This window comes from Myotis yumanensis, unplaced genomic scaffold (genome assembly GCF_028538775.1).
Source record: "Myotis yumanensis isolate MYYU_CA2020_CCGP unplaced genomic scaffold, mMyoYum1.0.hap1 SCAF_14, whole genome shotgun sequence".
In the NCBI taxonomy this organism is placed as follows: Eukaryota; Metazoa; Chordata; class Mammalia; order Chiroptera; family Vespertilionidae; genus Myotis; species Myotis yumanensis.
The window spans coordinates 4,897,274-4,913,941 of record NW_027223765.1 but is presented as its reverse complement, the minus strand read 5'-3'; positions in this window follow the sequence as shown (position 1 = coordinate 4,913,941).

Genomic DNA, 16,668 nt, shown 5'->3' with positions numbered 1-16,668 from the left:
TTATTTTTTTTTTTTACTATTGGCACACAGATGTATTTTGTTTCTCCTACACTTTGTTGAATAGAAGTTTTACAAATTAATTGGTGGCCAGCAGATTTCACATTAAAATGTGACTCCCAGCCTCTCCTCTCAGCAGCCCTGAGCCTGCTGGTGACGCAACTGTGGGGTTGGGTGTCCACAGCCACAGGGGACGTGGAGGCAGCAGTAGGCCTCACCGTGACCTCCCTGAGCTGACCCCCACGCCACTCTGGAACCCTCTGCTTGACCTCTGAGAAGTCCACCCCCCTGGGAGGAGGGGGGTGCTCCAGCTGCCTTCAGGGTCCGTCCCCCCCCATTTCATGCCTTCACTCTGAATACCTTTCGTTTCGTCTTCAGCTATTTTGATGTCCTACCTGAGCTGCCATCGTGTGTCAGGGGTCAGCAAACTCTCTCCAAAAAGGGAGCCACAGTGAGCCCCGGGCTTTGCGGGCCACATGTTGTAGGTCACACTCCGCCAGAGCGCCCCCATGTGTCCGGAAATGGTGAGGGCAGCCGCGCCCATGCCTACACATTGAGATTTGAGCTCCAGGTTGTGGGTTTGATTGCCAGTAGGGGGCATGCAGGAGGCAGCAGATCAGTGTTCCTCTCTCATCACTGATGTTTCTCCCTCTCCCTTCCTCTCTCTCTCTAAAAAAAAAAAAAAAAAAAAAAAAAAAAAAAAAAAAAAAATCAATAAAAGCATATTTAAAAAAATAAAAATATAACTCATTCTTAGTTTCCAGGCCACACAGAAGAGGGGGCAGCCCGGCTCCCACGGTGGGCGCAGCCCTGCGGCCTTTGAAAGCGCCCATCAGCAGTATTGCATCCCTACAGCCAGGAGTCCAGGTGTGCCCTGGCCATGTTATTGCAGGAAAGGAAAACAGATAACCAGCCTGACTCCTTCACTCATTCCTCCGGAATCGATACCAAGCAGCCGCTGTTGGCAGAGAACATGTAATTCCTTCTGAAGTTTGCTCTGTGGTCATTAATCAAGCCAGCCAGCCTGTGTGATTCCTGGAGATAGTCAAAGAGCTGGCCCGCCTCCCCCCAGCAGCAGGTGGCAGCCCTGGGTCTCGGTGGCTCGGAGGCAGGGCCTCCCTCTCGCCTCCCTCCCTCCCCTCCCCTCTCCCCAAGCCCGACACCCGCTTCCATGCAGGGCAGCCTTGGCGAGCTGTGGGATTGTCTACGTTAGCCAGGCGGTGAGTGGAGCCAGCCATTCTGCCATAGATTGTTCTTAAAAGGCTTCAGAAAGCCCGGCCGGTGTGGCTCTGGTTGAGCATTGACCCAGGAACCAAGAGGTCACTTTGATTCCAGGTCAAAGCACATGCCTGGGTTGTGAGCTTGATCCCCAGTAGGGGGCGTGCAGGAGGCAGTCTAGCAATGATTCTTCACTCTCATCAATGTTTCTGTCTCTCTACCCTCTCCCTTCCTCTCTCTCTCTCAAAATCAATAAAGGAAAAAAAAAGTTTTAAGACTTCATAAAGGGCAAGCAGGGGACACTGAGAGCAGGAATAAGTGGAAAACGTACTTTGATGAGACCAGGGGAACTGCTTCTACTAAAGCCTCCCGGCTTGATGCTGAGTCGGGTGGAGTCACGGAAGGTGAGTTTCCCTGTCAACAAAACAAACAGTTGCACAGAACAGAAGCTCATCTCACAGAAACGTGTCTCTGCGGTCAGGCTGGTGTTTGTCTGGGTCTCCCCAGGAGCAAACCTAATGTTGTGTTGGGAACACCCAGAAAAGCGAGCCTTCAGCCTGCCCCTGAGATGTCTGCCATGAATAGAAGCCGACAAATGCTGAGAGCAGACACATCACTGTCTGACACGTGCGGACACACCTGAACAGCCAGGGCGGAAGTAACAAGAGGCGAGGAATGATTTGTTGTCACGTAAATGTTCCACAGCACAGAAGTGACCGTGAGCGAGCTCTGGCGCAGGTGGCTGAGGGGCACAACAGGTTGAATCCAGCCAGGTGAGCAATGGGGGCGGACAAAGTGCTGATAAAAATAAAGGTAATACATAGGTGACGATGAAGTGGAGTGGGTCTGATGGAACCTGCATTATATTTTATGTTATATGAAAGTGAGTTAGCCCGGCCAGTGTGGCTCGGTGGTTGAGCATCGACCTGTGAACCAGGAGATCACAGTTCGATTCCTGGTCAGGGCACATGCCCGGGATGTGGGCTGGATCCCCAATAGGGGGCGTTCAGGAGGCAGCCAATCAATGATTCTTTCTCATCGATGTTTCTATCTCTCCCATCCTCTCTGAAGTCAATAAAAATATATATATTTTAAAAAGTGAATGGTTATATAGTGTATGTAGTATTTTATACTAAACTACAGTAGTAATTTAATTACTAAAATATATAATTATACATAAATTGTAAGTAAATTACATATTATGTAAATTATGTAATTTACATGAAGTATGTGTTTTATTATAAATTACATAATTTTATTTGTATTTTATATAATATAGACAGTATTTCTGTATATTTAATTGTTACATAATTATGTATTTATATCAATATGTATTGGATATTCTGATTAGGGTAAACATATGTTGAATTATCTATACATATTCACACTGACATTTTAATATCTCCTGTACCCACCACAGAGAGTGTGGTGTGTGTTACCTGCGGTCGGTGTGTTGGGGGGCTTGGAGGTGTGTGTGAGTGAGTGGGCCCCGGATGTGGGGAGACAAGGGGAGAGGATTGGGGTACAGTGGGAGGGTCAGAAGCACTTTCATTTCCTCTTTGTATGTTTATGTGTTGCGTGATTTCTTACTTCAAATATGGATTCATTTTGTCAGAAACATCCCTTAAAGAGTTTAAAATGTTTTGCTTTTTTTTTTTTATAGGGCTGGGTAATTTTCTTTTCAATTGGCATGCAAGTTGGTAGGTAAGAATACAAACCCATATATTACATTTGAAAATTAACCCTTCGTGGCTTAAAGGGCAGTGCGGTTGGCTCTGGTGCGAGCTTGGCTGTGGGTTAGAGGGCTGCCCCTGGACGGCCGTTCTGAGCTGCCCCTCCCGTCCCTGCGGCTGGAGTCGGCCCAGGGACAGGGTCTGCGTCACAGTTTCCCTCAGCTCCATAAGTAAACTGTTGCAAATGGCCAACTTAGTTTTACAGAACCAAGTGTTTGAACCACTTGGTGATAACCAGGCCTTGCTTAGCTATTTTTAAAATTTTCCACTTTGTGATTTTAGTTATGACTGTGAGGTGTAATTTATCAAAAGCACAATGAGAGGTTATCAAACTCTCATTCCAGTGAAAGAAGGGGAAACATTACCCTCGGGAGATAAATCTTTCATTAAACTTTACAAAGACCTTAAGCAGGCTCCCCCTCATTTATCATGGCCAGGCTTTCGGATGCACCGCGGCTGTGTCACGGAGCAGCGGGGGCATACAGGGCCAGAGGCGGGGTGGCGGGAGGTCATGTCCCTTAGCCTTAGAAAGTCCCTTTAAAACCAGCCGTGTTGGGGCTGCACTGTGGTCCTATACTAAACTAGTCAATAAATATGAGAATTTTTGAACCGTGATAAAAAGTACTTCATCACAGAAAAATGTGTTCAATAGAAAGAGAATTCCACAATTTTTATACATGATCTTAAAAACAGATTTTATTGTTTGATAGCATCTTGCGACATGTAAATGCCAATTCGGTATTTCTCTTTTGTCTCAAAATACGAGCGGAGACTCTGTGTTCACAGTCGCTCTGTCACTTTCTTCAGGGGGCCCATCCCCATCTCCGCTTCCTGTGCCCAGTGCTTTCCATGGCCTGTCCTGCCCTGAACCCCAGGTCCTGGAGGGAGGGACCTGGGCCCACCCACTCACTTGGCTCCCAGGACCCAGAAGGCTCCTGGCATACACAACACAGTCACCTAGTTTCCAATAAATGATTGGCATGAGTGAGTGAATGAATGAATGAATGAATGAATGAAAAGTTTTAAATGCTTCCCAGAAGGCTGCATCTTCATAATGTGGTTCACAGTAACAGCAGGCTGAATCTGTGTAATAACTGACCTGAAAATTATTCAGCTCAGCGGGCTCGCTCTGTCTCCCTGTCATCCTTCCTCCCAACCATCTCTCCTTCCTTCGGTATTTATTCTAGGGATCCCGTTTTATCTTCTGGGAGTCTTGAAGCTGCCCGGAAGGTCTCCTCCTGCTCCTTCTTCATCAAAATCCAACACCCCTCCTCTTCCTCCTTCTCCTTCCTGCCTGACTCCTACTGCATCAAAAGTCCAAGAATATTTTAATGCTTTCCAAACATATCTTAAATGTTACTCTCGCCTGGCTGTTGTGGCTCAGTTGGTTGAGCATTGTCCTTCCAGGAGGTCACCGGTCCATTTCCAGTCAGGGCACATGCCCAGTTTTCTGACTCAGTCCCCAGTAGGGGGTTTGAAGGAGGCAGCTGATCGATGTTTCTCTCTCATTGATGTTTCTCTCCCTTTCCCTTCCTCTCTCTGCAGTTGATGATTATATATATGATGATTATATATATTAAATGTTACACTTGCTTTCCAACTTTCCTACAAGGTCTGTGAGGGAAGGGGTATGTTTTTTTACTTCCTGTGTCTCTCAAAACCCAGTAACACCTCGGAAGTAGAACTTGTGGATCGAGTGAGCCCTGCATCGGCAACATCGGGGGAGAAGTGCTCCAGTTTTCCCTGAAATTCACTGAACTCTCACAGACCCCTACTTACTTCGATAAATAATAAACTTCAGAAATGACATAAAACATAGGCAATAGCAAAACGCCTTCAACCAAACATTTGGTATTTGGTAAAAATGAACTTCATCCTAGTTCTACGAATTCCTGTTGGATGCACTGTCGTACTTGCGGAAGAGTTCATCTTGTCATCTTTTTATTATTCAAGGGGAAATCATAAAGGCCAAAAACTGGGGAAGCTCAATAATTAAATCCAGTCAATGTTTCTAGCTTGTTATGAAGGTCATTGGAAATTGAAGGCAATTTTGTCCGATGTAAGCGTGGAGGGGATTTTCAGAAGCAGAGCGTGGAAATGAAGAGAGAACGATTCAGGGCAAGGGCTCCTCTCAAGTGCCTTCTTGCAGGAGCATTGGAATTTGTTTCGGTTCTGACTTATTGGCCTGTGTCTTGTCTCCACCTTCTCTGGCTAGTGCGGAGGGGTAGTGAGTCAAGGGAAGGTGAGAACAAAGAACATCCTCTCTTCATGTCCCATGCTTACCCCTCCTTGGATCATGGTCTCTTCCAAGAATGGGACAATAGCGACGAACTAGCCCAGGGACCCCCACTCTTTCCTCCATAGGAAAGGTCTCAGATTGGAGTAACGTGATTAATCGACTCTGTCATGAGTTATATGGAGTTCTATTTCTCTTTCAGATTTTACTTTTTTCTCTCCATTTAATAGTCTGATTTATTTTAATGGCCATAATGTATTCTGGCAAAATCCATTTAATTTTGCATTATCTATATTGAATGCCTCTAATAAAAGTATTAATCAGAAAAGCATGGGAGACTATCCTGAAAGTGATGAACGAGGCCTAGTGTTTGTTTTATGAATTGGCCCCATTTTAATAATTTTGCAAATTTATATGGTTCAGATAAGAAACCTGAGACAGTGGAATGTCCTTCAATAAAATCACCCTGGCCAAAATTAGGAGGACGGAAGAGATATGTTTCTTTGCACTTCTTTTGTATGTTTTTGGTATTCGTGGAAGTCGCAAATGAATATTGAGGGAGATGTTAATCTAGGTGTTTCTTATAAACGGTGGCCTTTTTACACCAACCAAGGGAGTTGGATGTTAAAAGACGTCCTTTTTTGTTGTTGTTAATCCTCACCCCAAGATATTTTTCCATTGATTTTTAGAGAGAGTGGAAGGGAGCGGGGAGACCAAGAGAGGGAAACATTAATGTGAAATAAACACATTGATTGGTTGCCTCTTGCACGCCCCCAGCCTGGGGCCAGGGCTTGAGCCTGCAACTCAGGTACATGCCTTTGACCGGAATTGAACCTGGGACCCTTCCATTCGAGGTCCAACACTCTATCCACTGAGCCAACTGGCTAGGGTAGGATGTGCTTTTTAAGAGGGAGAAATTTAATGATGATGATGATGATGATGATGATGAAAGCATTTCCAAATGTGCTGTTGGCATCAGTTAAAAATAAACTTACATTTTTATCCTGATTTTAATTTTGACATTTGGTGTTAGGTAGACAGGGTCAAAGAACGCTCACGGGGGGTCAAGAAGAGTAAGGCTGTAATTGTGTCGGTGCCGGGTGGGAGCTTGACATTCGGGGGTTACCGGGTGCATCATATGGCTGCTAACCACTGTGCTGTCACCTGAAACTAAAGTAAAACAATATTCAGTGTCAACTGGGATTGAAAACAATAGCCTGTGTCAACATTCACTGGGTGCATGTTTATGAGAATAACTGTCTTTTTCTAAAGCAATAAGTTTAGTGAGTGAATGCTTCATTCCTGGGTAACGTAATGTAATTTTTTATCATTATACATGTATTTTGTCAAATTTTCCTGATAATCATGATGAAACTCGGCGCAAAAATTTTCTTCCTTCAAAAAACAAAAAGCATCCTATCCCTACCCATTTGAATTGTTCTTATTTGGTACCAATCTGAAGCCATTCTTTGTGTACAAGAGTGAAGTTAAGATGATGTTTTCCTAGGTATTTTTAGGATTTCATCTTTTACTAAGATAAAGTGGTAGCCGATTACAATGCCCAGTTTGTATAGAGAACACTTCCCTACAATGTGAAGGGCTTGCTCACCCGCCCCCACTGCACACACTATGACCTCAAGGAAAGTACTCTCCTTCGCATTCCCTTATTTTCCAGTCATCCTGTTGTCTTTGGGGATCTTGTTTGTTTTCATGGTATTGTTGTTTGATTTTAAGAGAAGCTTGGTAAATATTTCATCGCACAAGACATATTTTTGTGGAAGTGATTTGTGTGGATTACGGCTAATGTCCTTGGAAAAGACCAAGCAGCTGCATCTGTATCTTGGATGAGCCCAGCAGTGCGGTTGCGCTGATGGTTTGGGCCAGCGGTCAGTCTGTTATTTGAGGTGTCAGTCGAAGCTCAGAATCCAGTTGCTGTATTGGAATCCCAGAGGTTTCACTCCGAGTTCAGCCCACCACTTACCGCTGAACTTGGACAGATCGCTGGCCCGAGAAACTTCGTGTGACCTGTCAGATGCGACGCTGACAGGTCAGCGGGTCACCAGGGAAACAGAAACATAGCCACCTTTTCTGTCTCAGTTAAAGAAATTTAAGTTCAAGTTTGGGTGAAGGAGTCAGACTTTTCCTTTTCTGGTTCTCTCCATCCCTTAGTCGAAGGTCTTGAACCCTCATTTCTGTTTTCACCAGGGTCATGCCGATAAGCTTGAGGACTGACATAGATCTGACCCCACCTCTGAGGGTGTGGTCGGGACTCTGGCCTCAGGAAGGCACAGGATCCTACTGCGGGGGTGACGGCTGTCACTCAGACTTGGGACCTCACTGCCTTAGGAGCTGGCAGTGTGCCCAGTGCCACTGGACTTGTGAAGAGAAACCGGAATTGCAGAACTTTATTTGAAATGTCTTGATTTTTTTTAACATTGGCAAAATTGAAAGTTACCGAAGCATTGTATAGACCAGGGGTCCTCAAACTACGGCCCGCGGGCCACATGCAAATACAAATATTGTATTTGTTCCCGTTTCGTTTTTTTACTTCAAAATAAGATATGTGCAGTGTGCATAGGAATTTGTTCATAGTTTTTTTTTTAAACTATAGTCTGGCCCTCCAACGGTCTGAGGGACAGTGAACTGGCCCCCTGTTTAAAAAGTTTGAGGACCCCTGGGATAGACCCCTAGTCGGCAAACTGCGGCTCGCGAACCAACATGCGGCTCTTTGGCCCCTTGAGTGTGGCTCTTCCTAAGCCTTAGGAGTACCCTAATTAAGTTAATAACAATGCACCTACCTATATCGTTTAAGTTTAAAAAATGTGGCTCTCAAAAGAAATTTCAATCATTGTACTGTTGATATTTGGCTCTGTTGACTGATGAGTTTGCCGACCACTGGCCTAGACCATTGTAAGTAACTATGTCTGCGGGCTCCCCGTTTATGGCCCTCACAGCCGCTGCTGCACAAGAGAATCCGTGGGAGTGCTGCCTTGCCCTGCTCCGGGGGGTCCCCCTGGAATGTGACTGACCATCAGGACGACCCTCTGCAGCTGAGCCTCCTTTCCTCGGCCCCGTGTCTGACACCTGGCGGTTCCGTCACACCGGACTGGCTTACACACGTGTAAAGTATGCGTCTGACCTCCCTGGATATGTAAACAGGACGTATGTGCACGGGAGGCAGAGAAGCCCGACTGTTTGCTCCTCCGCCAGGACTAGGGGCGCTCACAACCCATTTCTGCTTCTGTCCTACGGCCAAGCCCTCGGTTTCACAACTTCGGAGGCTGAGATTTCGGGCTGCGCTTGAAATGCAAACCACGCGGTCGTTTACATTCTCCCTCAGATGGAGCTTAAGGTTCATTGAAGGAGCCACTGCAATAACGCCCACGTTTTGCTCATCGCCAAATTAATGATTCCCGTTACTTCTCTTAAGTGGTGCTTGTTCAAGCGTTTGGTTGTTAGATTCATTTCAGGGCTGTGAGGGTGCCTGGCTTTATTTTTGTTGAAAGAGGATATAACATTCAACTAACCGTGGAGGCACATAAGCAAATGAGCCTGAGAAATACCGATTCAAGAGATTACTCCAGAAAGGACTTGACGCTGAGTCATTTCCTGGTAGAGGGCTGCCGCCAGGGGGAAGGCAGGGGCCCACACTGTGCACATACCCATTCCATTTACTATCACCTGACAGGCTCCTTCCCACGCAGTGGCAGAATCCCGTCCTCTCTCATCTTGACACTGTGCTTAGCTCACTGAACAGTGGGGGGCGCTGTCGGTCAGACAGAGATTTCTGGCTGTCTTGTTTTTCTCTGGACCATGCTGACCTGGGACTTAATGACAGCTCCACGTAGACTGCATTGTGCTCTCATCTCAGTGCGTTTGGAATTATTATTTTAAGGGATGTTCTTAGCAGGAAGCTGGAAGACCAGCATGGAAAAGGTTGAGATTCTCTCTCCGAGTCTGTGCAAGCTGACGCTCTCCTGCTTTGGCCTGTGCGGGGCTCATCCAGAGGCCGAGTCGGGAACCTGCCTTCCCGTGCCGTTTGCTAGCTCTGTTGTCTTGTGTATGCGGCTTAAACCCTCTAAATCTCAGATTTGATGAGAGGATGATGAACCTCACCATTGGAGAGTTGTTATGAGAATTAAATTAAATAATGTGGGTAAAATGCAAAGTATTAAACCTAGCACATAGTAAATGTGAAATAAATATTATCTATTCACGCTGTCACCCAACCGCCCACCCACCTACCCACCCACTATCCATCCACCCACCCATCTATCCATTTACCTACCTGCCTATCCACTCAACTACCCATCCACCCATCCATCCATCCATCCATTCATCTATCTACTCACCTACCATTCATCCACCCATCCATCCATCTCCTCCTTCTCCAGCCTTCCCTCCTCTTTCTCCTCTTCCTCCTCCTCATCATTTTCTGACTGAATGAATTAGCACAGGCATGTTCATGAAGAAGGTGATTCTTCTACCTTTATGCTTCTTCTAATAACCTCAACTTGCCTGCATTAGGTGATGTTTATGCATAAAGTTTTGATTCAACATTTAACTAAAAAACCCCACACATCTTAATTTAATAAATCTAATTAAATATTTCCAAATAGGTTGGAATTAAGCTTTTCTCTTCGAGAAAATCATTGTTTAAAGCCTAAAGAGAGGCTACCTGTTATAAAGATCCTATTCAAGAATGTTCGCCTTGGGAAGTTTGGGGCCAGGCACTTAGTCATTCTGAATAACGAATCCTCATGCAGTGCCCGCAGTGCCCGGCGTGCTGTGTGTGCTGTGGAGGTGAAGGGGGTGATACCGCCGTCTCCCTGGGAGCTCCTTTAAGTGTTGGGAATTTCAAAACGGAAGAGATTAATGGACATATTTGGGAAAACAAATGAGCCCGTTTCTCTCCCTCTGAACTCTGAATCTGACCTCAATTTAAATAGGATGTTTCCTTGGGAACTTTTGCATATACCGCCAACTTGTAGTTAGTAACTTCCTGTAAGTTCAGCAATCACTGCAAATTGCTATTTGATATATAAAGTAGCCAAAGACGGCTGAGGGGCACGGCCTCTTGTAGAAAGGACCAGTGGGAGGATGCTCTGTGTGTGTGGCAGGATATGAGAGGGAGGGAGGGGAAGGAGGTGGAAGATCTGTTAGGACAGTTGGAGGTCCGAGGTCCAAACACATGTGTGCGGTCATGTTCATCCCAAGATTGAAAACACGAAGAAGATGAGTCACACAGAATGGGGAAACTGCTCAAAGGCTGGTGGAGGGGTTGAACGTGTTGAATATGAGGCAGGAGAGAGTGTTTATGTCCGGGTGGTGAGTCGGGTCCCTAGACGGCGTGTTGAGACTGGGAATGCAGATGGAGGTCACGGGGGTCCGGAGGCCACCTGCTCGCCGGCTGGGCAGGGACTGGTTTCCGTGAGAAGAGCGTGCACCGTGTGTTAGACCCGGGACCACGTCACAGCTGGTGTGGGTCACCCAGGACTATGCATAAACCCAATGACAGGTCACTGTGGCAGCACCATGTCAGAGGTCACCACTGGCTACATCTGCTTCTCCTTTGCCTTTGTATCCCATTGGACAATAAAATCAGTATATGTTGGCCCAGCCGGCGTGGCTCAGTGGTTGAGCATCGGCCTATGAACCAGGAGGTCACGGTTTGATTCCCTGTCAGGGCACAGGCCCGGGTTGTGGGCTCAATCCCCATCAGGGGGCGTGCAGGAGGCAGCCTATCAATGATTCTCTCTCATCATTGATGTTTCTATCTCTCTCTCCTTCTCCCTTCCTTTCTTAAATCAATAATTAAAAATATATTTTAAAAATAAAATTAGTATATTTTGTGCAAATGCGTGAACCCCCGGGAAGCCCCACTTTTAACCAGTGGGTGTAGGCGGAGGAGACCGTGCAGAAGGCGGAGATACACTTTCAGGGATGTAGGAAGTGAAACTGGGCTTAGGAGGTTCCTCAGGACCAGGGAAGGCAGGGCCAGGCGGCTCCTGCAGGTGGAGGAGTGTGTGTCCTGGGAACACGTGACAACGAAGGGAACTTACTGAAAATGCTCGTTTTGTTTTAGACTATAGTTTATGTCATATGTATCCTATTAACATCTTTTCTTTTATACATAAATGCTTGTTTTATATTCTCAATGTTTTCGTGTTATATTTTGCTATTTGATTTTCAGAGTGTGGGTGGCAATGGCTAGGGAACGCTGACGCCTAAAAGAAGGAAGACGGGAGTTATATTTATCTTTTCCTGGAACATTATTTGCGAGGAAATCTTCTGATGGTGAGAGAACATCCTCCACTTTTGAGTTTCACGGCAAATGACACAGACATTATATTTTCAGAAACAGTCAGGGGCTTCTTGAGCTTCCGGGGAGTCGTCTCGCGCTTAAGTAATCTCCCCGTGAGTGCTGACCGTGTCATTGTCTCCGACAAGGAATGCACGGTTCATCACGCGCCGCGCTGAGGGGTAAAGGCCTGTGTGTAAACGCCTTGAGGTTGAAAGAAATTCTCCAATATGACTTCCGTTAACTTCATGAAATCCTGCATTTGTTGCAGGGCTGGTGGTTTCACTTTAAAATTGCTTTGTGTGTTGCCTTTAGTTTGGGTGGGAGATTCAGCAAAGGGGTGGACTCCTTGGACAGGAGTATGAAGTGGAGATTAATGCTCTGTAGTGTCAGGTGGGAGCATCTTGTCTAAGAGCTTCCAGCCTTCACTGTGGGGTCCCTACCCTGAACCCTTGGGTAAACACGACCACTCGATCCTTTAAAATCTTATTTCTGGCAGCTGTGAGTGTAGATTTTGCTGAAAGGGCGGTGCCTCTTGACTTCATATTATGCTTTCTCTGTGCTGCGAATGTGGGTTCCTTTAATGGGGCCTCCCAAGTACACATGTCTCGTTAGTACATTACAGCTGTGTCCTTCACCATCACAGCCTCACAGGTCGAAGGGATCTAAATGAATAGCCTGGACTCCACTGATCACAGGGGTTATGACCTACCTCAGGGTCTAAATATTCTTTTGTGGTTGTTAATCTTCTCCTGAAGACATTTTTTCCCATTGATATTTATTTTTAGAGAGTGTGGAAGGGGAAGGGGGAAAAAGAGAGAGAGAGAGAGAAAGAGAGAGAGAGAGAAAGAAACATGGATGTAAGAGGCATATTGATTGGCTGCCTCCCGCACTCACCCCAACTGGGGCCAGGGATCAAACCTGCAACACGCCCTTGATTGGGAATCAAACCCAAAACCCTTCGTGCTTGGGGGCCACGCTGTAACCACTAGGAACCACCGGTGGGGCTCAGGGTCTAAATATTCGAGCTGGTGAGCAAGCGTATCTTTCTGGCTCGTGCTGAAATGTCGGTTGCATGGGAAGGAGGCGCCCTGATTAGCCACGATTGCCAGGTGAGGTCCCACCGAGTCCGGCCTTTGCCAGAGACACAGAAACCCCGAGCAGGGGCTGGCAGTCCACCCAGGGCAGATGTGACCTCGTGTCTGAGCGCCCGGCCTCCCCGGGACCTCATTGTAGGGCAATGAGGAGGAGCCCCTGAAGGGGTGTGGGCTGTCCCTGTCAGAGGCAGGATGGAAACAACCTGCCTGTGGCTTTGAGAGAAACGGGGCTCTTGGTCCCCATGATTTTCCTTCCCCAGAACCAGCGCTCGGGCTTCAGCATGAATGCTGTGGCTGCTGAAGTCCCCCAGGGCACCCCCTCTCTCCTCTCCGTTCCCCGCTCACCCGGAGGTGGCTGCTTCGGTTTCAGAAAAATGATCTCCCCGTTCCCAACAAGGGTGTGCACAGGGAATTATTGGAAGCAGCGGGAAAGTGGAGGAAATGCTGCCATAGAGTCAAGGCAGAGCATCTGCCTGCCTTCCCGGCTGGGCCGGCTCCTCCCGCCCCCTGCTCAGGTCTGGCACCCGCGGGAAGGCAGTGGTTTCGCTGATGTTTTCTCGTCCACTTTCCCGATGTGGTTTCTGGGTCGCTCACTTCACGATGACCCTTTTGTTCTTTATTTGGTTTGCGGGTTCGTTGGGCCACATCAAAGGATGAATCTGACTTCTGAGGATTCGTGCTCACACCGGGTGACCGCCCTCAGCACGGGCAGTGAGCTCAGCAGTGCCCGCTCAGTGGTCACCTCCTCCCTGCTGCCTGGCACCGGGGTGGGCATGAAGGCTGGGCGAGGGTTGCAGGACTGCCAAACCCGCTGGCATCTTAATTCCATGTCCTAAGACTCAGAGGGAGAAGGAAGCATCGTGTTCGCTGGAAACGCTCTCAGCCACCGCTGTACCTGCACACACACGGCTCGTCATGTGAAATCCCGCCCCGTGACCAGCTGAGTGTGCACGCCACGCATTGGGCACGCTCCCGGAAATGCATTCGATATAATGGGTAAAGTTCATGTATCTGAAGACCAAAAGGTAGTCTCCGAGTCTGCCTACGCACGTTCTTGCTTTGAGTAACAGTCTTTCCACATTTCTGTGGTTGGATATCAGCAGGGCTGGGGTTCCTGTGATGCTCACTGTTCCAGGTGATGGGCTGCCGGGGTTCGGGAAGGTGTGCCGCACGAGGCCTCTGCCTTCACGGGGCTGCCTGGTCTCCAGCCTCACGCAGGAGCAGGAAAGCTTGTCCAGAGAACAGGGCGAAGCTCCCATTCTCCCGGGTAATAAAGCAGGTGCCCGGGCGAGGCTCCCTCCCCTGTCAGAGGCAGTAGAGGTTGCTCAGCTCTCAGAAGCGTGCAGGGACCGAATATTTAATCAATACCATCCCACTGCAGGGATCAGAAATCTCCCAGCCTGGTGCGACCTCTAGTGGGCGTTTCTGTTCATACCTGATAAAGGACCAGAAAAGCAAACATAAAAATTGCTTTAAAACTCACATTCTAGCCCGGCTGGTGTGGCTCAGTGGTTGAGGCTCCACCTATGAACCAGGAGGTCATGGTTGGAATCCTGGTCAGGGCACATGCTTGTGTTTCGGGCTCAGTCCCCTCTAGGGGGCATGCAAGAAGCAGCCGGTCAGTGTTTCTTATCATTGACGTTTCTATCTCTCCCTCTCCCTTCCTCTCTGAATCAATAATTGAGAGTCCTTTGTAAAAGAAATTTTTTAAAAAATCATGCAGAGCCAGTGTGGCTCAGTTGTTTGGAGCGTCAGCCTCTATACCAAAAGGTTTCGGTTCGATTCCCTGTCAGGGCACAGAGGGGAGGCGGCCGATTGATGTTTCTTTCTCTCTCTCTCCCTCTTCCTCTCTCCGAAAAATCAATAAGCATGTCCTTGGGTGAGGAATAAAAAGATCATGTTCTATGTTTCTGCAGCGATTCACCTTTTTCAAAAATAAGGTGCACTTTACCAGATAGGATAAAGGACACAGCCAAAATGATTACCCCTCAAGGAAAAAAAAGAAAAAAAAAAGAACGTTTTAAAAATCTGAGTGCATTTATGCTCAAAAGCCAACTGCATTTTTCGCTTTTTAAAGTACTGCAGAACCAAAATGTAAATGTCAGTAAAAATTTGACAAGCAGATATTTTTATCCACCTTATTTTTGCTCTTGATGAGATGCTACTTAAAATTAAAATTCAGTCCATATAAAACTTTTATGTATTATTATCTCCAATTAGAATTTAAACTGAACTGCATTATGGGAGTTTTTGTAAAATGAGAACCGGCCCGCCAGTCACAGCTTCATCCATGGCGCCCGTCACACAAGGCTCCCGGGGGCACCGTTGCCATTACACCCTCAGTGGCCTCAGTCATGACAAAAAGCCAGTGAGTTTTCCCCGCGCAGATCGCGGTGCCACTGGGCCAGCAGACCCTGGGATGAGGACACGGGTGGCTTTCTGTTTTCATCAACCATTTAATAAAGAAAAATCACCAAGAACAAAGACTTGAAGATGCTGTTAGAAAGATGGAGAAGGCAGCCGGCTTGTGGACTTCAAACAGGATCGTCGTCGACAGGTCCGCTTGTGTGTCCTTTGAACTTCTGTGCCCAATAATAACAATCCACGTCCCAAGTCTCTTCAAATCACGCTGACACTCTAATGAAAGGCACGCCCGTGGCCAGGCCAGGGCGGACACAGATCTCGTTCCGGACCATTCTACTGGAGACAGGACTGAAACAGAATATCTGTTCCCACTTTATTGAACACCAAGCTTTTCAAAAGGAAATGCACTCTCTCTATTCTTTTTCAGACTCGAATCAATCTCGTAGTGGAAGCGAGCACATTCTAGGAATTATAAATGTTGCCACTCATTAAACTTTAAGGGAAAGAGGATATAGATTTAGACATATAGATATAGACACAGACATCTCTATATATAGATATAGACAGACATAGGTGTAGATAGATATAGGGTTATACATATTTATATCAGTGGGACAGTGTTTCACATTGGACATGTGTGACAATGACAAAGTATTAAAAGTAAGCATTCTGGTGATGGTTCCTGTCTTTCAAACATGATTTCCCACCAACTACAAATACCCACATGAGAGCACTTGTGCGTTTCACCTTAAGTTACTTGGTGGTCCAGGGCAACCTAATTATCTTCTCTTAAACTGTTTTCGCTTCTCAAGTGGGGTGAGAGACCCAGCAGGACTGTGGAGTGACAAGTATTGTTTCAACCTGGTCTTGCTTTCAGTTTTCCTACCATTCATGGAGTGTGAGCATCCCGAATATTTTGCTTTTAGGCCCAGCTGGTATGGCTCAGTGGTTGAGCATCGACCTATGAACCAATAGGTCACGGTTCGATTCCCAGTCAGGGCCCAGGCCCGGGTTGTGGGTTCGATCTCCAGTGGGGGGCGTACAGGAGGCAGCCGATCAATGATTCTCTTTCATCATTGATGTTTCTATCTCTCTCTCCCTCTCCCTTCCTCTCTGAAATCATATTTCAGCACTTACTGCACGACTTTAGGCAAGTCACTTCTTTTCATAGGGCATTGGTTGTAAGATGGAAGTGATAATGACCTCTCTTACCTATTTCCAGAAATAGCTAATGGATATGTATGAGCTTTAAAAATTGTGCTGTACCTAAAAAGAACTAATTAATAATGATAGTCAAGCACAATTTCCTTTATATCAAGTAGCTCATTTCTCTCTTTGCACCTACCTTCTCCTTTAGGTGATCTGTTTGGACTCCCCATGTTTTCAGAATGATCATAGTTAGAACTAGAATGACCCAGCGCTGTGCACCAGGGTAGCGTGAGCAGCGACTTACTGTGGAGTGCTGGAGTGTTTTCATGGGGGCTTTTCACTTGAGAAGGTCTTTCCACATCTGCACATTTGGGGAAAATATACTTAAAGATTAATAGGATGAGAGTTTCTTTTCTTGAGAATATGATAAGGTTCCCAAGAAACCGTATAAAATTAAATTTTTGTTAATGTTCAGAAATGGAATGTAGAACCCAGCTGTTTACTCTCATTATTGTCTTTCTTTAAACATAAAGACGAGGAGGCAGATGGAGCCGTAGGTAATGGAAATCTAGC